The following is a 23,848-nucleotide window of genomic DNA, read 5'->3' as shown; positions in this document are numbered from 1 at the left end:
TCTCTGGTTAATTTCTTAACATAATTCAACCAGGGGATAGCATTACCATGCTCAAGGGATAAACAATCCCTAAGAATCTCATGATTCAACTCCAGTTCAGGGTTTAACCATATTGATATCCATTTCAATAACGGGGCTAGAGCTATGCGATCTGCTAGATATTCTATCCCACAGTCTTGATGAACAATATAGCCGGAGGTTGACTGAGGAACGGAAAAAATAGATTTTAAAAACTTTTCCTCTGCCACCTGCAACTCCTTAACGTTTTTAATCCCCCACAGATCAGCACCATACATAGCTATAGAGGTACATTTAGCAGCATACATTTTTAACACAGCCTGCAAGGGCTTCACCCCCAGTTTGTGCGCAAAGTCCAAAACGGCCAAAATAGACCAAGCAAAGGCATTGCGTTTAGCAGCTAGTTGAGGGGACCAGGTGGACTTATCATCAAAAATAACCCCCAGATATGGAAATCTAGTAACCCTAGATAGAACATTCCCTTCACAGTGCATAGTCTTAACTCTTTTGGGCTTACTGCCCACAATCATTACATGTGATTTCGAGAAATTCACACTTAAATCAAGTGTTTTCATAAAATTAGCAAATAAATCTAAAAGACGTTGCAGCCCCACTGCTGTGCGTGCTATTAAGGCGGCATCATCTGCATATAATAATGCCGGGATGGAATACTTGCCCGCCCTTGGAATGTCCTTACACGCCTCAGTTAGAGCAGCACCCAAGTCATTAATATAAAGGGTAAAAAGCAGGGGGGCTAAAATACACCCCTGCCTGACGCCATTAGTGATTCCAATCTTACCCGTACAGTTACCCAGGCGATCATATCTAACTGTAGCGGTAAGATCCCTATGTAAATCAGCAAGAAAATACACAATATTTTCATCAATGCCAAGCTTAAGGAGCAATCCCCACAGTTTCGACCTATTCACTCGGTCGAAAGCCGAGGACAGGTCCATAAAAGCTAAATATAACGTACCCTTTTTGGCGATAGTGTATTTTCCAATTAATAGGTGAAGGTTGAGGCTTTGATTTATGGTACCACGTCCCTTCCTAAACCCATATTGTAAACATGAAAGGGTATCAGTGTCCTCCAACCAAGCTGTTAATTTGCCTAAAACCACTCGCCCCAACACTTTCACTGCAGAATCAATAAGGGAGATAGGGCGATAACAACTGGGATCCCCCCTGCTACCTTTCTTAAAAATGGGTACGATGACAGATTCGGACCAAGTGTCCGGAATGCCTTCGGTACATACCCTGTTAAAAACATTCGTTAAAACTATGGACCAGGTCTCAAGATCTGATTTAAAGAGGTCTGCTGGAACGCCATCGGGACCCGGAGCCTTGTTACTCGTCATCTTCCCGATGGCCTCAGCCACCTCGGTCTTGGTAACCATTAAAGTATAAGGATTCACAATAGGGATAGGCATATTCACCTCCCCATTGTTTTCCCCTTCATAGACTGACTTAAAATGAGAGCACCACAACTGTTCCTGAATACCACAGTCTAATTGATCATTACAAGGGTCACGGAAAAAAGGTTTGTTTACCACAGACCAAAATTTGGCGCTGTTTCTAAGGACATCCACAGAGGATAATTCTTCCCAGGCATCCTCCCGGATCGTCTGTTTTCTTATTTCCAAGGCTTTATTATAATCTTTTCTTAACAAGGCCACAGTGGCCCTATTCACTGGCTTACAGTTCAGGGCGGCCTTCAGCTTTTTATTAGCTGACGAAAAATTTTTGTCAAACCACCCCAACTCGGCATAGTCCTTAGCTTTCCCTGGACGTCTGAGGTCTTCTGAGATCTGGGAGCAAATTACAGAGTACGCCCCTAAAACCTCCTCATTCCCTGCTTCCAAATCCAGACATGTATTCATCTCAGATCCTACCTTCCTTTTTAGGTTAGTATGAAAGTCACCCGGTATGACTCTACTCCATCTAATCCTACGATCCTGATCTGTAGCACAAATATCAAATTTGTCTTTTCTATCATGAGCTATAACAGGCTTTATGAACAGGTCCGAAACGCTAAGGGCCACTGGGTTAATGTCGCTAAAATGTGACCAAACCGCCGCGTATCCATGGGCCCTTTCCCCTAATGCTGAACTAACAAAAATATAGTCAATGACTGAGTGTCTACCATTCCCTTTAAAGGTAGGTATTTCCTCATCCAACGTGGGTGGAAGCAACAAACCATTGTCCGCCAAAATTATTTCAAGGAGATCTCCCTGTACCGAATGTCCAAAATGAGTCTCCCCTTGCTCTACTGGGCCTAATGGATCTAATGACAAACATTTGTCTGAGCATCCGTGAATGTTAAAATCACCCATGATTATGATAAAACAATGATTTTTATTGACCTCCTTGTAATCAGCCAAAAAACAATTTAACGTGGCCAGGTGATCAGTCGTGGCAACTCTATCGTATGAGTTATAAAAGTTAACAATTAGAATATCTCCTCCCCCGCTCAAGGAAGATTTGGACTGCCAAGCAGTTACGTGATCCCGTGTCTAATTGGGTATGTGTACCGGGAATAATAGCAGAAATTAAAGTAGCCAGGCCACCTTTTGCCCTCCCCATATTAGATGGTTCCGCCGAAACAAAAAAGCTCGAATAACCATCCACAGTCAGGGTATTCTCTGTATCCCAGGTTTCTTGTAGACCTATAATGTCTCCCAGACCTATAAATTCTCTCCAAGCTGGGTCGTCTATTTTATTTTTCAGGCCAGCTATGTTCCAGGTAACCAACTTTATTTGTGTACCCATCGGCCCTTGATCAGACCCGGCTATACTAGGGGCATTTTTCGCCAGTGTCACTACAGGGGGAACTGTAACCGGGATATCAGAGATGGTAGTATCTTCTTGTGTCCCTAGTCACTCATTTTCTCCCAGATTAGAAAAAGTATCAAATCTGTTGAAGACTGGGACAGCGTATTCATAAAAGCCACTCCCCTTAAATTGGTCACTAGACACTGACCTAATGTGAGATGGAGGATAGAAAAACCCCAGAGGGAGTATATTAACATACTCATTTTGGATTCTCACAGACCCAGCCTGCCTCAATATATCGTCAACCAGCCTGGGTGATCGAAAACTCATGACAATGCAGTCTCCCTCTACGTTTTTATTTGTCTTGCCCACCCACGGAACCCTTCTAATCATCATAAAATGACTGTCAAGATGTTGTCCCAAAACAGTTTTATTGGACAAATAATGGAGGGCCTTATTTTTTAACCCCTTCGATGCTCATGACGGAACGGTTCCGTAATGAGCATCGGTTGAGCTGTGCTCATGACGGAACCGCTCCGTCATGAGCACAGCCCCTGGGGGAAGCGCTGGCGCTCCCCCCCTGGGGCATCGATCGTGCCCCCACAGAGGGGGATGGCAGCAGAAGAGTTTCCGCTGCCACCCCCGAGCCCCCCCACGCTTCCTGATGACGTCAGCACGCACAGCGCGCGCCGGCGTCATCAGGAAGCGTTGGACGCGCTGGAATTCATTTCTTCCAGCGCGTCCAACGGGAAGGGTAAGTGTTTTGGTGCTGTGTTGCGGGGGGGGCGGAATTCCAGGGCCTTGAGGCATAGGGGGAGAGGAAAGAGTATTTCCTCTCCCCTGATGTCTCAATGCTGGGCATTCCTGTCCCACGATCCCGCACAGCGTCGCGATCGTGGGACAGGAATGCCCCCACTAGACCCCAGGGATGATGTTTTTGGCCATTTTGGAAGTGACCCCTTGGGCAAGGGTCGCTTCCCTGGGGGTGAATATGTGAAAGACTTTTCTGCCCCCCCTGGGGGCAGATCCGTCCACTTTCGGTCCGTTTCTGCCCCCAGGGGGGGCAGAAAAGCCCACTAGACACCAGGGAATTTTGTCATATCACTATGGGAAGCGACCCCTTGGGCAAGGGTCGCTTCCCTGGGGGAGAATTTCAGCACAGACTTTTCTGCCCCCCCTGGGGGCAGATCGGTCCACTTTCAGTCCGTTTCTGCCCCCGGGGGGGCAGAAAAGCCCACTAGACACCAGGGAATTTTGTTATATCGTTATGGGAAGCGACCCCTTGGGCAAGGGTCTCTTCCCTGGGGGAGAATTTCAGCACAGACTTTTCTGCCCCCCCTGGGGGCAGATCGGTCCACTGTTGGTCCGTTTCTGCCCCCAGGGGGGGCAGAAAAGCCCACTAGACACCAGGGAATTTTGTAATATCGTTATGGGAAGCGACCCCTTGGGCAAGGGTCACTTCCCTGGAGGAGAATTTGAGCACAGACTTTTCTGCCCCCCCGGGGGCAGATCGGTCCACTTTCGGCCCGTTTCTGCCCCCTGGGGGGGCAGAAAAGCCCACTAGACACCAGGGAATTTTGTCATTTTGTTATGGGAAGCGACCCCTTGGGCAAGGGTCGCTTCCCTGGGGGATAATTACTCCACAGACTTTTCTGGCCCCAGGGGGGGGCAGAAAACCCCTTTGTGTCGCTTCCAGGGGGCAATTTTTATAATATGTATTTGGCCCACCCGCCCCGGGACAGAGTAGCCTTTTTTTCCCTTCTGTTTTTTCCCAGCTGTTTTCTGCCCCACCTGGAACATAACCCGATTGACCATTTGGGTAGTAATATAGCATGTTGTAATGTTTATTGTTTTATTTTTTGTGAATCGCAATAGTAATGTTTTTTTTTTTTTTTACTTTTTTGTTCTAGGTGAAGGCTTTTGCTCTTTTCAGTTTGCCGTGTTGTTTCTGGCGGTTCTGCTGTTTGTGTAGTTTGGTAAGAGACTCTTTTTTGTACAATGTAAATGTGTTTGATTTCTCTGCATGAATTTTTTTTGCAAATGGTGTAATAATAGCAGTATGTTTGTTTTTTGAGTGTCAAAAACTTTTTGCATTGGTGCTCGATGTGTATTTTGTTGTCTTGTGAGTAATTTTTTTTTTTTTCTTCTTTCTAGTTTGATATCGTTGGTTTTTGCTGTGTCACTGCAGAGTTGGTTTCTGGTGAGTGCAGCTGTCTCTTGTAATTGGATTGTATAGTTTTTGAGTACATTGATCTTTGTGATAAAGGTACACATTTCTTTACTTACTTGGTTTGCACATTGTTGGTTGTTGTTGACTTGTTTGTGCAGTCTTCTATCTTAGTAAGTATAATGGCTAGCCGCAGGATGACTGCTCAGCAGGTTGTTGGTTTGCTGTTTGAGTCTTCCTCTGATATTGGTTCAGAGACTGACTCTGCATCTGAGGGAGAGGAGGCAGGGGACGATTCTGGCAGTGAGTTGTCTCTCCGTATGGAGTCATCGGATGATGAAGATACTCTTAGTGCGGATGAAGTGCCTGTGTTAGAGGAGGAGACTGATGTGCCGATAGTGCGGCAAGAGGCATCTGGGTTGCAGGCTGGGGCTGCAAGGCTTCCCGTTGGTGTAGTGCGGCAAGAGGCTTCTGGGCTGCAGGCTGGGGCTGCAAGGCTTCCCTTTGAAAGTGATGACCTCTGGGTTGCCCCTGGCATGCTGCAGCCGGCATTGCCAGAGTTTACTGGTGTTCCAGGGTCTAGAGTGAATACTGAAAACTTTTTGCCGGTCAATTTTTTTCAGTTGTTTATGGACGATGTGTTTTTTGCAGAGATTGTTGAGCAGACTAATTTGTATGCCGAACAGTTTTTGAGGGACAACTGTGCCAGTCTTAAGCCACACTCTAGAGCTACCCGGTGGACTCCCACAAATGTTGAAGAGATGAAGAAGTTCTTGGGTTTAACTTTTTTGACGGGCTTGCTAAGGAAGCCATCAATGTCTTCATATTGGTCTAGCAGTCCCTTGATGGCAACGTCTATTTTTCCGGCAGTCATGAGTCGTGACAGGTATTTGCTACTGCTTCGGATGATGCATTTTGTTGATAATGGTTTAGCGTTGCCACGAGATCACCCTGACTGTGACCGTCTTTTTAAGATTAGGCCTGTCCTTGATCACTTTGTTGATCGATTTCCTGAGATCTATGCTCCTGGGAAACAAATTGCAGTGGATGAGTCTTTGGTGTTGTTCAAGGGCCGCTTGGTTTTTAGGCAATACATTCCTAGTAAGAGGGCACGCTATGGAATAAAGCTGTATATGCTGTGTGACAGTAGGACTGGATATGTCTCTAATTTCAGGGTGTACACCGGTAAGGAATCTAGGTTTAACCTCCCTGGTTGTCCGTCCACTTTTGGAGTGACTGAGAAAATTGTTTGGGAACTTGGGAGAGGATTTTTTAACAAACGCCACCATTTATATGTAGATAACTTCTACACTGGTGTGCGATTGTTCAGGGAATTGGCCAAAGTGGACACTCTTGCTTGTGGCACAATCCGCTCTAACCGTAAAGGTTTCCCGAAAGAACTTGTTTGTCAAAAGCTTGTGCGGGGACAGTGCAGTGCGTTGCGTTGCCAGGAGCTTCTTGCTGTGAAGTTTACAGACAGGAGAGATGTCTACATGCTGACTACCATCCATGATGAAAGCACTGCACCTGTGACTGTTTGGGGTCAGGTCGCTGAAGCGCGCAAACCTGTGTGCATTTTAGACTATAATAGGCACATGGGTGGTGTTGACAGAGTAGATCAGAGGTTGGAACCTTACACTGCTCTTCGTAAGGCTTACATTTGGTACAAGAAGTTGGCTATCCATCTTTTCCACATGGCAATGTTTAATGCTTTTGTTGTGTTCCAGGATTCTTGCCCTGAGTCAAAGATGACTTTTGCTAAGTTTCAGGAGTCTGTAATAGGCAGCCTTGTTGTAGTGGAACAGGCAAGTGTTCCTAGAGTTGGACTGGTGGAGGATGTTGCTAGATTGAAAGAACGCCACTTTCCAGATCACATTCCTCCCACACCCGCAAAAGATTTTCCCAGTAGGAGATGTAGAGTCTGTTGGCGAAAAGGTTTGCGGAAGGAGAGTCGTATGTACTGCCCCGACTGTCCTTCTCATCCTGCACTGTGTCTCTCTGCTTGTTTTAGAGCGTACCACACACGAAAGAATTTTTGGGAGGATTCTTGAGTGGTAAAGTGAACTGCCTGGTCTGTATTCTTTGGATAATTTGATTCTGTTTCAAGGTTGGTGTTAGTGCAATGTATTTAGTTGCTGATTTTCTGTTAGAAGATTTGTATCTATTTGCAATTTGTTTGTGTTTTTTTTTTTTTTTTAAATCCTAAATGTGATGGCGGTGTGTGTGTAGGCTTGCGCTTGGCTGTTGGTGTGTGTGGACTGGCACTTGGTTGGTGGTGTGCGTGGAATGGTGCTTGGCTGGCGGTGTGCATGGACTGGCGGTGTGCGTGGACTGGTGCGTGGCTGGTGGTGTGCGTGGACTGGAGCTTGGCTGGCAGTGTGCGTGGATTGGTGCTTGGCAGGCGGTGTGCGTGGACTGGTACTTGGCTGGCGGTGTGCGTGGACTGGTGGTGTGTGCGGACTGGTGCTTGGCTGGTGGTGTGCGTGGACTGGAGCTTGGCTGGCAGTGTGCGTGGAATGGTGCTTGGCAGGCAGTGTGCGTGGACTGGTACTTGGCTGGCGGTGTGCGTGGACTGGTGGTGTGTGCGGACTGGTGCTTGGCTGGTGGTGTCCGTGGACTGGCGCTTGGCTAGCGGTGTGCGTGGATTGGTGTTTGGCTAGCGGTGTGTGTGGACTGGTGCTCTGCTGGCTGTGTGTGAGTAGTGACTTTCTGCTGGTCACTACACACACTGCTAGCTGAGTGCCACTCCACGCAATCCATCAGCCTGTGTAGTTGCTGTGTCTGGATAGTGATTACAAAAATGGGGTAACCCATGGTTTGGGGACCTGGGTATAGACTTGATACCAAAAACAATGGTCCTTGACCAGATTATTAATACATGTGAGCCAAATGCTTCACTTAGTTAATTAATTTTATGATCCTGAGCTCAGAAACCAAAACTCTTTTTAAAGGAAGGAACTCACAATATTCAATATACAATTCGATCCAACAAAGAACAACATCCCACCTTGTGTAAATTATTATACGTATTCATTTATTATTTAATAAGGCAGTACGAGGTTGCTCCAAAGGGAACGTGCGTCAAAGAAGAGTGATTAAAGGGTGAGTAGGTGAAACAAGGAATGGAAACATAGTGATAAAGACATTCATTTAGTTTACAACAATAAGGATCGGTTGTGATTCACCGTCCAGTAGACCTGGTCACATTTATCAATCGCAGAAACATATTTTTATATTTCAAAAAAAGGAGACCCAACAGGTGGTCAAGCACGAAGGACTGTATGTGTGTCCCAGGTAATGAGGAGTAAGCGTCGACGTTTCGACCCGTCTTGAAGGCCTTAGGAGATTTAAACCTTGGCCATGCGGATCTTCATCAGGACCAGAGGGGGCAACCTGACTGGGTGATGATATTGATCAACCACCACAACAGACGCTACTGTCTGGTTCGGATCAGTCACTTGTAAGATCGTGGCATCGAGACGTATTGTTCACTCGAGGCAAAGGGCACAATGTATGCGCTGGCTATACGGAGCATCCGTCTCCGTCGAAGCTCCCGCTCGGTGTGAGCTTCTACCGCCAGACGCGGTAGAAGCTCACACCGAGCGGGAGCTTCGACGGAGACGGATGCTCCGTATAGCCAGCGCATACATTGTGCCCTTTGCCTCGAGTGAACAATACGTCTCGATGCCACGATCTTACAAGTGACTGATCCGAACCAGACAGTAGCGTCTGTTGTGGTGGTTGATCAATATCATCACCCAGTCAGGTTGCCCCCTCTGGTCCTGATGAAGATCCGCACGGCCAAGGTTTAAATCTCCTAAGGCCTTCAAGACGGGTCGAAACGTCGACGCTTACTCCTCATTACCTGGGACACACATACAGTCCTTCGTGCTTGACCACCTGTTGGGTCTCCTTTTTTTGAAATATAAAAATATGTTTCTGCGATTGATAAATGTGACCAGGTCTACTGGACGGTGAATTACAACCGATCCTTATTGTTGTAAACTAAATGAATGTCTTTATCACTATATTTCCATTCCTTGTTTCACCTACTCACCCTTTAATCACTCTTCTTTGACGCACGTTCCCTTTGGAGCAACCTCGTACTGCCTTATTAAATAATAAATGAATACGTATAATAATTTACACAAGGTGGGATGTTGTTCTTTGTTGGATCGAATTGTATATTGAATATTGTGAGTTCCTTCCTTTAAAAAGAGTTTTGGTTTCTGAGCTCAGGATCATAAAATTAATTAACTAAGTGAAGCATTTGGCTCACATGTATTAATAATCTGGTCAAGGACCATTGTTTTTGGTATCGTGTCTGGATAGTGGGCGTGTGAAAGTGATGGGCCCTTGAATGGCGCTGTGTGCTGGTGTGAGTTTTGTTATGTGATGGGCCCGCGGCTGGCGGTGTGAATGGTTTTGTATGTCTCACACGTATGAAAGGTGTATGAATGGCCTGTAAAGAGGTTGGTGCCTTGTCGTGGCTTTACAGCTCACGAGCTGTGAGTCAATGGTTCAGTTTCTCGCCCTTTCAATTATTACCAGTGCATTTCATTTCTGTGAAATCACTTGCTAATACAATTGTATCTACTGAACCATCACTCACCCGCGTGCCAAATCCAACCAGTATGTGTGTGTGCTTGCGGATTAGATGGCTGTGCAGTAATATTTGTCTTTCTGAAGCAGGGTGTACCTTGTCCCTTTTTGGTGAATTTTGTAATGTGTTGCTTTTGTGCCTGGTGGTGCGAATGGTCTTGTTTGTATCACGTATGAAAGGTGTGTGAATGGCCTGTAAAGTGGTTGGTGCCTTGACGTGGCTTTACAGCTCACGAGCTGCGAGTCATTGGTTTGTTTTTTTGTGAATTTAATTATTGACAGTGCATTTCATTTTTGTGAAATCTCTTGTTAATAAAATTTAATACACTGAACCATGACTCGCCCTCGTGCCAAATCCAACCAGTATGTGTGTGTGTTTGAGGAATAGATGGTTGTGCAGGAATCTTTGTCTTTAGTTTCTCTGCCAAGTTACACTTTCCATGCAAGAATAACCCACCAACTGTAGATATTGTCGGAAACCCATGGGAGTTCATGGTGATGTCTCTATTGTGAATTACAAAAATTTTTTTATCCCCAATGTCCTGCAAACCTCAAAATGTCTGCCACATTTTCTTTGCAATATTATTCCAAAATGCTCACGCTGTAGGAACAATAGATAATCTGGTTTTGCAAGGGGGTCCCTTTGGTTTTTGGCCCGGTGCTCGGCGGCCATCTAGGGAAACCTACCAAACCCATGCATTTCTGAAAACTAGACACCCGGCGGCTTCCAGGGAGATATGGCTTGCGTGGATCCCCCAACGTTTCCTTACCCAGAATCCCCTGCAAACCTCAATTTTTGCTGAAAAAATCACTTATTTCACACATTTTGGGGTGGGAAAGTAGTGGCATCACCGGGCTCACACAAATTTACCACCACCCAGCGTTCCCCCAGGTCTCCCGGTAAAAATGGTGCCTCACTTGTGTGGGAGTCCCAAGTACCCGCGGCAGGCAAGGGCCCAAAACGTAGTGAGGCGACATCAAAATGGCCTATGGCAAAACCACCTGGTTTTGAAAGGGGGGTCACTTTGTTTTTTGGCCCGGTGCTCGGCGGCCATCTAGGGAAACCTACCAAACCCATGCATTTCTGAAAACTAGACACCCGGCGGCTTCCAGGGAGGTATGGCTTGCGTGGATCCCCCAACGTTTCCTTACCCAAAATCCCCTGCAAACCTCAATTTCTGCTGAAAAAATCACTTTTTTCACACATTTTGGGGTGGGAAAGTAGTGGCATCACCGGGCTCACACAAATTTACCACCACCCAGCGTTCCCCCAGGTCTCCCGGTAAAAATGGTGCCTCACTTGTGTGGGAGGCCCAAGTACACGCGGCAGGCAAGGGCCCAAAACGTAGTGAGGCGACATCAAAATGGCCTATCGCAAAACCACCTGGTTTTGCAAGGGGGTCACTTTGGTTTTTGGCCCGGTGCTCGGCGGCCATCTAGGGACACCTACCAAACCCATGCATTTCTGAAAACTAGACACCCGGCGGCTTCCAGGGAGGTATGGCTTGCGTGGATCCCCCAACGTTTCCTTACCCAGAATCCCCTGCAAACCTCAATTTGTGCTGAAAAAATCACTTTTTTCAGACATTTTGGGGTGGGAAAGTAGTGGCATCACCGGGCTCACACAAATTTACCACCACCCAGCGTTCCCCCAGGTCTCCCGGTAAAAATGGTGCCTCACTTGTGTGGGAGGCCCAAGTACCCGCGGCAGGCAAGGGCCCAAAACGTAGTGAGGCGACATCAAAATGGCCTATGGCAAAACCACCTGGTTTTGCAAGGGGGGTCACTTTGGTTTTTGGCCCGGTGCTCGGCGGTCATCTAGGGAAACCTACCAAACCCATGCATTTCTGAAAACTAGACACCCGGCGGCTTCCAGGGAGGTATGGCTTGCGTGGATCCCCCACAGTTTCCTTACCCAGAATCCCCTGCAAACCTCAATTTTTGCTGAAAAAATCACTTTTTTCACACATTTTGGGGTGGGAAAGTAGTGGCATCACCGGGCTCACACAAATTTACCACCACCCAGCGTTCCCCCAGGTCTCCCGGTAAAAATGGTGCCTCACTTGTGTGGGAGGCCCAAGTACCCGCGGCAGGCAAGGGCCCAAAACGTAGTGATGGGACATTTGGGATAGGCAATGTTGATGTCGCCTCACTACGTTTTGGGCCCTTGCCTGCCGCGGGTACTTGGGCCTCCCACACAAGTGAGGCACCATTTTACTGGGAGACCTGGGGGAACGCTGGGTGGTGGTAAATTTGTGTGAGCCCGGTGATGCCACTACTTTCCCACCCCAAAATGTGTGAAAAAAGGGATTTTTTCAGCAAAAATTGAGGTTTGCAGGGGATTCTGGGTAAGGAAACGTTGGGGGATCCACGCAAGCCATACCTCCCTGGAAGCCGCTGGGTGTCTAGTTTTCAGAAATGCGTGGGTTTGGTAGGTTTCCCTAGATGGCCGCCGAGCACCGGGCCAAAAACCAAAGTGACCCCCCTTGCAAAACCAGGTGGTTTTGCCATAGGCCATTTTGATGTCGCCTCACTACGTTTTGGGCCCTTGCCTGCCGCGGGTACTTGGGCCTCCCACACAAGTGAGGCACCATTTTTACCGGGAGACCTGGGGGAACGCTGGGTGGTGGTAAATTTGTGTGAGCCCGGTGATGCCACTACTTTCCCACCCCAAAATGTGTGAAAAAAGTGATTTTTTCAGCAAAAATTGAGGTTTGCAGGGGATTCTGGGTAAGGAAACGTTGGGGTATCCATGCAAGCCATACCTCCCTGGAAGTTGCCGGGTGTCTAGTTTTCAGAAATGTGTGGGTTTGGTAGGTTTCCCTAGATGGCCGCCGAGCACCGGGCCAAAAACCAAAGTGACCCCCCTTGCAAAACCAGGTGGTTTTGCCATAGGCCATTTTGATGTCGCCTCACTACGTTTTGGGCCCTTGCCTGCCGCGGGTACTTGGGCCTCCCACACAAGTGAGGCACCATTTTTACCGGGAGACCTGGGGGAACGCTGGGTGGTGGTAAATTGTGTGAACCCGGTGATGCCACTACTTTCCCACCCCAAAATGTGTGAAAAAAGTGATTTTTTCAGCAAAAATTGAGGTTTGCAGGGGATTCTGGGTAAGGAAACGTTGGGGGATCCACGCAAGCCATACCTCCCTGGAAGACGCTGGGTGTCTAGTTTTCAGAAATGCATGGGTTTGGTAGGTTTCCCTAGATGGCCGCCGAGCACCGGGCCAAAAACCAAAGTGACCCCCCTTGCAAAACCAGGTGGTTTTGCGATAGGCCATTTTGATGTCGCCTCACTATGTTTTGGGCCCTTGCCTGCCGCGGGTACTTGGGCCTCCCACACAAGTGAGGCACCATTTTTACCGGGAGACCTGGGGGAACGCTGGGTGGTGGTAAATTTGTGTGAGCCCGGTGATGCCACTACTTTCCCACCCCAAAATGTGTGAAAAAAGTGATTTTTTCAGCAAAAATTGAGGTTTGCAGGGGATTCTGGGTAAGGAAACGTTGAGGGATCCATGCAAGCCATACCTCCCTGGAAGCCGCCGGGTGTCTAGTTTTCAGAAATGCATGGGTTTGGTAGGTTTCCCTAGATGGCCGCCGAGCACCGGGCCAAAAACCAAAGTGACCCCCCTTGCAAAGTTTTGCCATAGGCCATTTTGATGTCGCCTCACTACGTTTTGGGCCCTTGCATGCCGCGGGTCCTTGGGCCTCCCACACAAGTGAGGCACCATTTTTACCGGGAGACCTGGGGGAATGCTGGGTGGTGGTAAATTTGTGTGAGCCCGGTGATGCCACTACTTTCCCACCCCAAAATGTGTGAAAAAAAGGATTTTTTCAGCAAAAATTGAGGTTTGCAGGGGATTCTGGGTAAGGAAACGTTGGGGGATCCACGCAAGCCATACCTCCCTGGAAGCCGCCGGGTGTCTAGTTTTCAGAAATGCGTGGGTTTGGTAGGTTTCCCTAGATGGCCGCCGAGCACCGGGCCAAAAACCAAAGTGACCCCCCTTGCAAAACCAGGTGGTTTTGCCATAGGCCATTTTGATGTCGCCTCACTACGTTTTGGGCCCTTGCCTGCCGTGGGTACTTGGGCCTCCCACACAAGTGAGGCACCATTTTTACCGGGAGACCTGGGGGAACGCTGGGTGGTGGTAAATTTGTGTGAGCCCGGTGATGCCACTACTTTCCCACCCCAAAATGTGTGAAAAAAGTGATTTCTTCAGCAAAAATTGAGGTTTGCAGGGGATTCTGGGTAAGGAAACGTTGAGGGATCCATGCAAGCCATACTTCCTTGGAAGCCGCCGGGTGTCTAGTTTTCAGAAATGTCTGGGTTTGGTAGTTTTCCCTAGGTGCCGGCAGGGCTAGGGTTCAAAAACTACAGCTAGTCACTTTGCCAAAAAAGGGTCATTTTTCACTACAAAATTGAGGTGTGACCACGTTGCGTTTTGCGCCGTTTCCTGTCCCGGGCACTAGGCCGACCCGCACAAGTGAGGTACCATTTTTCTCGTAGGACTTTGGGGAATGCGGGGTGGGTGGAAATTTGTGGATCCACGCAGATTCCAGAACTTTCCATCCCAGAAATGTGGGGAAAATGTGTTTTTTTTGTCATTTTTTTATGTTTGCAAGGGATTCCGGGTAACAGACCATGGTGGGAGGCAGTCAAGTCACCCCATCCTGGATTCCCCTGGGTGTCTAGTTTTCAAAAATGTATAGGTTTGCTAGGTTTCCCTTGGTGCAGGCAGGGCTAGGGTTCAAAAACTACAGCTAGTCACTTTGCCAAAAAAGGGTCATTTTTCAATGCAAAATTGAGGTGTGACCACGTTGCATTTTGCGCCGTTTCCTGTCGCGGGCACTAGGCGACCCGCAAAAGTGAGGTACCATTTTTCTCGTAGGACTTTGGGGAACGCGGGGTGGGTGGAAATTTGTGGATCCACGCAGATTCCAAAACTTTCCATCCCAGAAATGGGAGGAAAATGTGTTTTTTGTCATTTTTTTACGTTTGCAAGGGATTCTGGGTAACAGACCATGGTGGGAGGCAGTCAAGTCAGCCCATCCTGGATTCCCCCGGGTGTCTAGTTTTTAAAAATGTATAGGTTTGCTAGGTTTCCCTAGGTGCCGGCAGGGCTAGGGTTCAAAAACTACAGCTAGTCACTTTGCCAAAAAAGGGTCATTTTTCACTGCAAAATTGAGGTGTGACCACGTTGCGTTTTGTGCCGTTTCCTGTCGCGGGCACTAGGCTGACCCGCACAAGTGAGGTACCATTTTTCTCGTAGGACTTTGGGGAACGCGGGGTGGGTGGAAATTTGTGGGTCCACGCAGATTCCAGAACTTTCCATCCCAGAAATGTGGGGAAAATGTGTTTTTTTTGTCATTTTTTTAGGTTTGCAAGGGATTCTGGGTAACAGACCATGGTGGGAGGCAGTCAAGTCACCCCATCCTGGATTCCCCTGGGTGTCTAGTTTTCAAAAATGTATAGGTTTGCTAGGTTTACCTAGGTGCCGGCAGGGCTAGGGTTCAAAAACTACAGCTAGTCACTTTGCCAAAAAAGGGTCATTTTTCACTGCAAAATTGAGGTGTGACCACGTTGCGTTTTGCCATTTCCTGTCGCGGGCACTAGGCCGATCCGCACAAGTGAGGTACCATTTTTCTCGTAGGACTTTGGGGAACGCGGGGTGGGTGGAAATTTGTGGATCCACCCAGATTCCAGAACTTTCCATCCCAGAAATGTGGGGAAAATGTGTTTTTTTTGTCATTTTTTTACGTTTGCAAGGGATTCTGGGTAACAGACCATGGTGGGAGGCAGTCAAGTCACCCCATCCTGGATTCCCCTGGGTGTCTAGTTTTCAAAAATGTATAGGTTTGCTAGGTTTCCCTAGGTGCCGGCAGGGCTAGGGTTCAAAAACTACAGCTAGTCACTTTGCCAAAAAAGGGTCATTTTTCACTGCAAAATTGAGGTGTGACCACGTTGCGTTTTGCGTCGTTTCCTGTCGCGGGCACTAGGCCGACCCGCACAAGTGAGGTACCATTTTTCTAGTAGGACTTTGGGGAACGCGGGGTGGGTGGAAATTTGTGGATCCACGCAGATTCCAGAACTTTCCATCCCAGAAATGGGAGGAAAATGTGTTTTTTTTGTCATTTTTTTACGTTTGCAAGGGATTCTGGGTAACAGACCATGGTGGGAGGCAGTCAAGTCACCCCATCCTGGATTCCCCTGGGTGTCTAGTTTTCAAAAATGCATTGGTTTGCTAGGTTTCCCTAGGTGCCGGCAGGGCTAGGGTTCAAAAACTACAGCTAGTCACTTTGCCAAAAAAGGGTCATTTTTCACTGCAAAATTGAGGTGTGACCACGTTGCGTTTTGCGCCATTTCCTGTCGCGGGCACTAGGCCGACCCGCACAAGTGAGGTACCATTTTTCTCGTAGGACTTTGGGGGACGCGGGGTGGGTGGAAATTTGTGGATCCACGCAGATTCCAGAACTTTCCATCCCAGAAATGTGGGGAAAATGTGTTTTTTTTCTCATTTTTTTACGTTTGCAAGGGATTCTGGGTAACATACCATGGTGGGAGGCAGTCAAGTCACCCCATCCTGGATTCCCCCGGGTGTCTAGTTTTCAAAAATGTATAGGTTTGCTAGGTTTCCCTAAGTGCCGGCAGGGCTAGGGTTAAAAAACTACAGCTAGTCACTTTGCCAAAAAAGGGTCATTTTTCACTGCAAAATTGAGGTGTGACCATGTTGCGTTTTGCGCCGTTTCCTGTCGCGGGCACTAGGCCGACCCGCACAAGTGAGGTACCATTTTTCTCGTAGGACTTTGGGGAACGCGGGGTGGGTGGAAATTTGTGGATCCACGCAGATTCCAGAACTTTCCATCCCAGAAATGTGGGGAAAATGTGGTTTTTTTGTCATTTTTTTAGGTTTGCAAGGGATTCTGGGTAACAGACCATGGTGGGAGGCAGTCAAGTCACCCCATCCTGGATTCCCCTGGGTGTCTACTTTTCAAAAATGTATAGGTTTGCTAAGTTTCCCTAGGTGCCGGCAGGGCTAGGGTTAAAAAACTACAGCTAGTCACTTTGCCAAAAAAGGGTCATTTTTCACTGCAAAATTGAGGTGTGACCACGTTGCGTTTTGCGCCGTTTCCTGTCGCGGGCACTAGGCCGACCCGCACAAGTGAGGTACCATTTTTCTCGTAGGACTTTGGGGAACGCGGGGTGGGTGGAAATTTGTGGATCCACGAAGATTCCAGAACTTTCCATCCCAGAAATGTGGGGAAAATGTGTTTTTTTGTCATTTTTTTACGTTTGCAAGGGATTCTGGGTAACAGACCATGGTGGGAGGCAGTCAAGTCACCCCATCCTGGATTCCCCTGGGTGTCTAGTTTTCAAAAATGTATAGGTTTGCTAGGTTTCCCTAAGTGCCGGCAGGGCTAGGGTTCAAAAACTACAGCTAGTCACTTTGTCAAAAAAGGGTCATTTTTCACTGCAAAATTGAGGTGTGACCACGTTGCGTTTTGCGCCATTTCCTGTCGCGGGCACTAGGCCGATCCGCACAAGTGAGGTACCATTTTTCTCGTAGGACTTTGGGGAACGCGGGGTGGGTGGAAATTTGTGGATCCACCCAGATTCCAGAACTTTCCATCCCAGAAATGTGGGGAAAATGTGTTTTTTTTGTCATTTTTTTACGTTTGCAAGGGATTCTGGGTAACAGACCATAGTGGGAGGCAGTCAAGTCACCCCATCCTGGATTCCCCTGGGTGTCTACTTTTCAAAAATGTATAGGTTTGCTAAGTTTCCCTAGGTGCCGGCAGGGCTAGGGTTCAAAAACTACAGCTAGTCACTTTGCCAAAAAGGGGTCATTTTTCACTGCAAAATTGAGGTGTGACCACCTTGCGTTTTGCACCGTTTCCTGTCGCGGCCACTAGGCCGACCCACACAAGTGAGGTACCAGTTTTCTCGTAGGACTTTGGGGAACGTGGGGTGGGTGGAAATTTGTGGATCCACGCAGATTCCAGAACTTTCCATCCCAGAAATGTGGGGAAAATGTGTTTTTTTTGTCATTTTTTTACGTTTGCAAGGGATTCTGGGTAACAGACCATGGTGGGAGGCAGTCAAGTCACCCCATCCTGGATTCCCCTGGGTGTCTAGTTTTAAAAAATGTATAGGTTGGCTAGGTTTCCCTAGGTGCCGGCAGGGCTAGGGTTCAAAAACTACAGCTAGACTCTTCGCAAAAAAGGGGTCATTTTTCACTGCAAAATTGAGGTGTGACCACGTTGCATTTTGCGCCGTTTCCTGTCGCGGGCACTAGGCCGACCTGCACAAGTGAGGTACCATTTTTCTCGTAGGACTTTGGGGAATGCGGGGTAGGTAGAAATTTGTGGATCCACGCAGATTCTAGAACTTTCCATCCCAGAAATGTGGGGAAAATGTGTTTTTTTTGTCATTTTTTTACGTTTACAAGGGATTCTGGGTAACAGACCATGGTGGGAGGCAGTCAAGTCACCCCATCCTGGATTCCCCTGGGTGTCTAGTTTTAAAAAATGTATAGGTTTGATAGGTTTCCCTAGGTGCCGGCAGGGCTAGGGTTCAAAAACTACAGCTAGACTCTTCGCAAAAAAAGTGTAAAATTTCAGTGTGAACATGTGGTGTGTTCAGCTTAGGTTTTGAGCCACTTCCTGTCGTGGGCACTATGCCTACCCACACAAGTGAGGTACCATTTTTATCGGGAGACTTAGGGTAGTTCAGATTTGTAAAGCAACTGTTATTACCTATTGATTTTGGATGCATTTCTCCCTTCCAAATGAAAGACATTGTGTAAAAAAAAAGTCATTTTGAAAAATGACCAATAATTGTCATGCAAGTATGAGTATTCCCAATTTCGAAAATGTGCAAATATGCACTGTTTCTAAACTCTGTAGTTTGTTCCCATTTCAGAAATACATAGGTGTCTTTCATACCGATTTTTCCATGTATACATTTTCCCACAATAATTGCTATAGACCCGGAACAAAAAAAAAAACCATTACAAAATGCTGCTCAGTTTTTTACTCTGGGTTCGTTGGCCTCTTGGTGAACCTACAAGTCCTATATATCCCCACAACCAGGAAGGTCCAGTAGATGTAACGGTACATTGCTTTCTAAGAGATGTGATAATTAGAAGAAGTTACAGGTGAAAACGTTGACTCAAAAGGCTGCTTTTTTCAACTAATTTTTAATTTTTCCTATATTTAACTGTTAGTTTCTATAAAGAAACCTTGATGGATCTACACAAATGACCCCTTGCTGAATTTAGAATTTTGTCTACTTTTCAAAAATGTATAGCTTTCCAGGGTCCATTATTGTTTCTGTACCCATTTCTACCATTAACTGGAAGGAGGTTGAAAGCACAAAAAATAGCAAAAAGAGGGTATGTCCCAGAAAAATGCCAAAACTGTGTAAAAAATCTTGGTTTTCTGACAAAATTCTGTCATTCTCTAAAAGCTGGAGAAATGGTGATTTCAGCCCCACAAACCCTTTTTTGATACCATTTGCAGAGAAAAACCCAGAAGCTTGCATTTACAGCCCGTTTTTCCCATTTTTCACAAAAAAAGAAAAAATTGGGTGTATTTTGACTAATTTCTGGGAACCCTCTAGGAGAATCCACAAACCCTGGGTACCTTTAGAATCCCCATGATGTTGGAAGAAAAGGACGCAAATTTGGCGTGGATACCTAATGTGGTCAAAAAGTTGCAGGGGCCTAAGCGCGCACTACCCCAAATAGCCCAAAAAAGGCTTAGCACAGGAGGGGAAAAGGCCTAGCAGCGAAGGGGTTAAAGAGGTCCAATGTTCCTTTTTTCCGCCCTCTAGTTTGGGGACATTAGGAAGGATTATTGTATAGGGACATGCCTCTGCTGGTAAATGTAATGGCAGTTCTCTCTTAACAAACTGTGCTGGAGAACCTAACCTCCCCATTGTGTTCCAAGAACCCCTTGCCTCTCCCTGAGTTGTTCCAGAGACTTTTGGCACTGGAGGTGGAATGCTTGATCGTATGCCCTGGGTAGTTGCTAGGGGTACTGGTTGTTGGAGTGGGGTGATTATAGAGTCCAGCAAGTTATTTACTGAAGCTGTAACTACGCTTAATGAGTCAGCTACCGATGTACTTGGCCCTGTCTTGGAAGCCTTAGTATTAAGATGAGATTCAATTACATTGAGGCGGTCCTCTATTCGTTTCAAGGTAGCCATTAAGGGCGAAGTAAATGATCTAAGACGTGCATCCAGGGTCTTGATGAAATCTGACATAGATCCCCCACTACTATTTTCAATATCCAAATTGATACGGTCATTTGTTCCCTCCCCCGTATCCTTGCTGTCTAAGTGAGGGACGCTAGCTTTAATTTGATCCAGCCCAGATGCAAAATTACTCAATCTCGATTGTTTTGCCTGTTGCTGGCTACCATGTGGGTTATTATTGGCCTTCCTTTTCCCTGGAACAGTTTTACTAGGGTTAGTCATCAAATCTGGTCTAGCCCTCAACTGCCTTGTACATGTAGCCACAGGGGAAGAGGCTATACTGATTTCAAGTGGAGGGGCAGGAACGATCGTGAGACTATCGTCAGCAATTGACCCATTTGGGATCACACAAGAATGCGAACTATCCAAAGGTGCATCACTAGGGGCAAGTTCCACTGTGGGTAAGGAAGAAACTGTGTGCCTAATGGGATCTAAGGACAATCTCCGTTCAACCGATTCAATTTCTTTAACGACAGCTGATTCTGCCTGTTTCAGATAACTATCCAAAGTCCCCATACCCGCCACCCTCGTGCTTGTTTTGGAAATCACTGTAGCCATATTGATGGATAGAATGTAGCTAATACAGCCTCCCTCTCAATAACACACACAAGGCCTAGGTCACAAGATGAAACACCCAGACCCGTGCCACCCTTATAAATCAAATGGCCGCTAAATGGCCACAAATCAAAGGGGGATAGTCCCAGCCCAGCCTCCTCAGGCCTCTGAGGGCCTAAGAGGGCCCGCCCTTTGCCCGGGCTTAGCCCGGCGCCGCCCGCGCTTGTCCCGCGACGCGGAGGGAGCCTGTTCGTGTTTTGCGCCTCCGGGCGTGGAAGTGGGTGTGTGTAGGGGCGGGACCACTGCCGGGAATTCTGGGAAATGTAGGCAGTTCACTCCGCTCGGCGACCGCTGCGAACAGCAACAACAGCAGCGGCGGCGGGGGGAACGGCAAGGCAAACCACGAGCGTCCAGCAGCCCAATTATTCCAGCCAAAGTTCCCAGGTAAGGGCACACAAAGAGTCAAGCAAGAAATGAGGCTCCTGCTCCACCGAGGGAGCCTGTTCATATTTGGCGCCTCCGGGCACGGAAGTGGGTGTGTGTAGGGGCGGGACCACTGCCGGGAATTCTGGGAAATGTTGGCAGTTCACTCCGCTCGAGGACCGCTGCGAACAGCAACAACAGCAGCGGCGGCGGGAGGGAACGGCAAGGCAAACCACAAGCGCCAGCAGCCCAGTTATTCCAGCCAAAGTTCCCAGGTAAGGGCACACAAAGAGTCAAGCAAGAAATGAGGCTCCCGATTCAGATGTCCTTGGAGGGGCGAGGAAGCCTTGTGCCCCGCGGGTGGCGGGCGGAGAGGGGAGCGGTATTTCCCCTGTGGTGCGCTGGACTCTCCGCCCTCCGCAGCCAGTGTTACCTCACCTGGAGCTCCGCGCGGTAACCACCATTAATACTTGTTTTTGTTCTTCCCTAGATCGCTGTGGCAAGTTGCTCATTCCTTATCAAGGCATCAAGGTGAAAGTATCTTACTATTTTGTTAACCTATCTGCCTATGACCAATACAAATTAATTAAAATCATTAGAATATATATATATATATATATATATATATATATATATATACTTTTAGAAATATATACTTTTTTTTCATGCATAACCTAGATACGCTATACCTAAAACATGCCTCTTACAATTAGAAAAGCAGTTTATTAACACTAGTACTTACAAGTTCATAAAATATAATTCGCATGCTACTTAATAGTCACTGGGCTTTGCTTAAAGCAGACCGTTCGTGAAAACAAACTAAAAGTATATATAAACACACACTAAATGCATACATAGAAAACACTTCAATTCAGTTTAATATCTTATGCATATACCTTAAAGAAATAAACTAAGGTGTACATATAACCAATTGTACAAAAATAGGTTGGCTAAACAACATCTGTTCTTAATTCCTTAGTAGTATTAACAGCACAGGAAAAGTTGAATAACACTTGTTTATCTGCAAAACTAAAAAGTAAATACTCAGGAAAGCTCAAAAGTATATATATATAAATATATAGACTAGTTACCATTATATTTATATATATATATATCTAATCCATATAATATAATTACAACACTAAAATACAGCATACATAGAACCCTAAAATACAGGCATAGTTTATTTCAAAATTATTTCTGTGTTACAATCAATATAATGGAAATACTGCAAGCAACTTATCATCAAGGGCATACCAAATTTTCCCCTACTTCGCGAGGTAAACAATGTTTGCCAAACAGCACATTTGCAATCATACACAATTGCTACAAACCTGCAAATACATGGACTGACAAAGATTTACATGTCATTATGGATTTGGGGGATGCTTTATATATAGATATGCATTCCATTAATAAAGAACACCTTATGCATCCGGATGATTTACCAAATTATATACAACACAATAACACTATCTATTCCCTTACGCTTAAACAACCTTCTTATGGGGACATACTGAAACATTTTGACCCATCTTCACCAAATATGCAAACAGTATTAAGAGCTGCACTAAATTTACATTGCGGTGTTTTACTTTGCATGGATATGTATGTTATAGCCATTATGCACAATGAAAATTCATACTTTGTATTTGACTCACATAGCCGCGATAACACAGGAATGCCTCACCCAAATGGAACATGCATTACCATACAAATATTATTTGAAGGACTTATAGAGTACATTACAAATCTGGCATATAGTCTAAGGCGACCCAATACAAATTACTTACCGTATGAATTAACTCCAATAGATATAAGTACAATTAAAAAACGTTCACTACATAAGGCAATGCTCATAACAGAACAAAATACAAGTTCCATATTAAAAAACATATTTATGTACATTCTACTGGAGCATGTACAGATTTTTTCACACACAAATTGAAAACTCGCATAGAAACTGAAAAACATTTGCTCCGGGAATCAAAGACAAGCACTCTTGTAAATACACAACAGCCATCAGCATCATTAGCTAATACTCAACATACTCGGACAAAACCACATGCCCTTTTACCTCTAGCACCTGCGCAACTGCCTCTACCTACCTGCAATAGCATAGATACACCACAATATACTAGTATCTCACATTATAATAGTACTACATATGCAAGTATACTTACAAATACACTTAAACACAACACAGAAATCACAAGTAGTAAGACAATAAACATACATACACAAAATCTGACAGCCTCAACAAGTGATTTGCATACTAACACATATACACATAGTTCCCATCCTACAAACATACCTCATACTGATAGTAACAAAATAATTGTTCCACAAAGTACCACCAATGGCATATTGTCCAAGAGGCAAAATACCATCAAGAATAACAACATAGGCAAAACTTTTTTAGCAGAAACACAACAAAATATAAATGTATTAAATAGTACAAACAAACAGCACACACAAACGATATTAGACTACCATCAAGATGTGCACAATCTCTACAAAATAGTCTATTTGCTATTCTACATAACAACTGTAAACCCGCAGATAGTTGGGATAGTCTAGACTTGCAATCTATTATGGATCTCGGAGATGCTCTTTATATTGAAATGCAGTCTGTTAATAAAGAAAATTGTATGCAGCCACAATATTTACCCAATTACATAAATCACAATAACATTATATATGCAATTAAGCTAAAAAAATGCTTTAGAATTGAGGTAAAAGAAGCAGAAATGCAAAACACCAAGTTTTTGACAACCATTGCTTCAGTGGATTTGCAAAATGGTATATTAGTTTGTTTAAATACATATACTATTTCGATATTCAAAACTATCCATGCATACTTTAAATTTAATCCAAATAGCCAAAATGAGAAAGTAATACCTCATGCTAATGGGACATGTATTGCTATAGAAATCGAGTCCCCTAATCAACTTATTGAATACATCATAAAGTTAGCTCTTCAAGACAAAGTAACAAATTCACTAAGTATTACTTTATACTTCACTCCAGTTAAAATAAACACAATTGCCAAATTG

Source organism: Triturus cristatus, chromosome 6 (assembly GCF_964204655.1).
Source record: "Triturus cristatus chromosome 6, aTriCri1.1, whole genome shotgun sequence".
Taxonomy (NCBI): domain Eukaryota; kingdom Metazoa; phylum Chordata; class Amphibia; order Caudata; family Salamandridae; genus Triturus; species Triturus cristatus.
The sequence above is the reverse complement of the archived record's forward strand: the minus strand, read 5'-3'. Positions refer to the sequence as shown.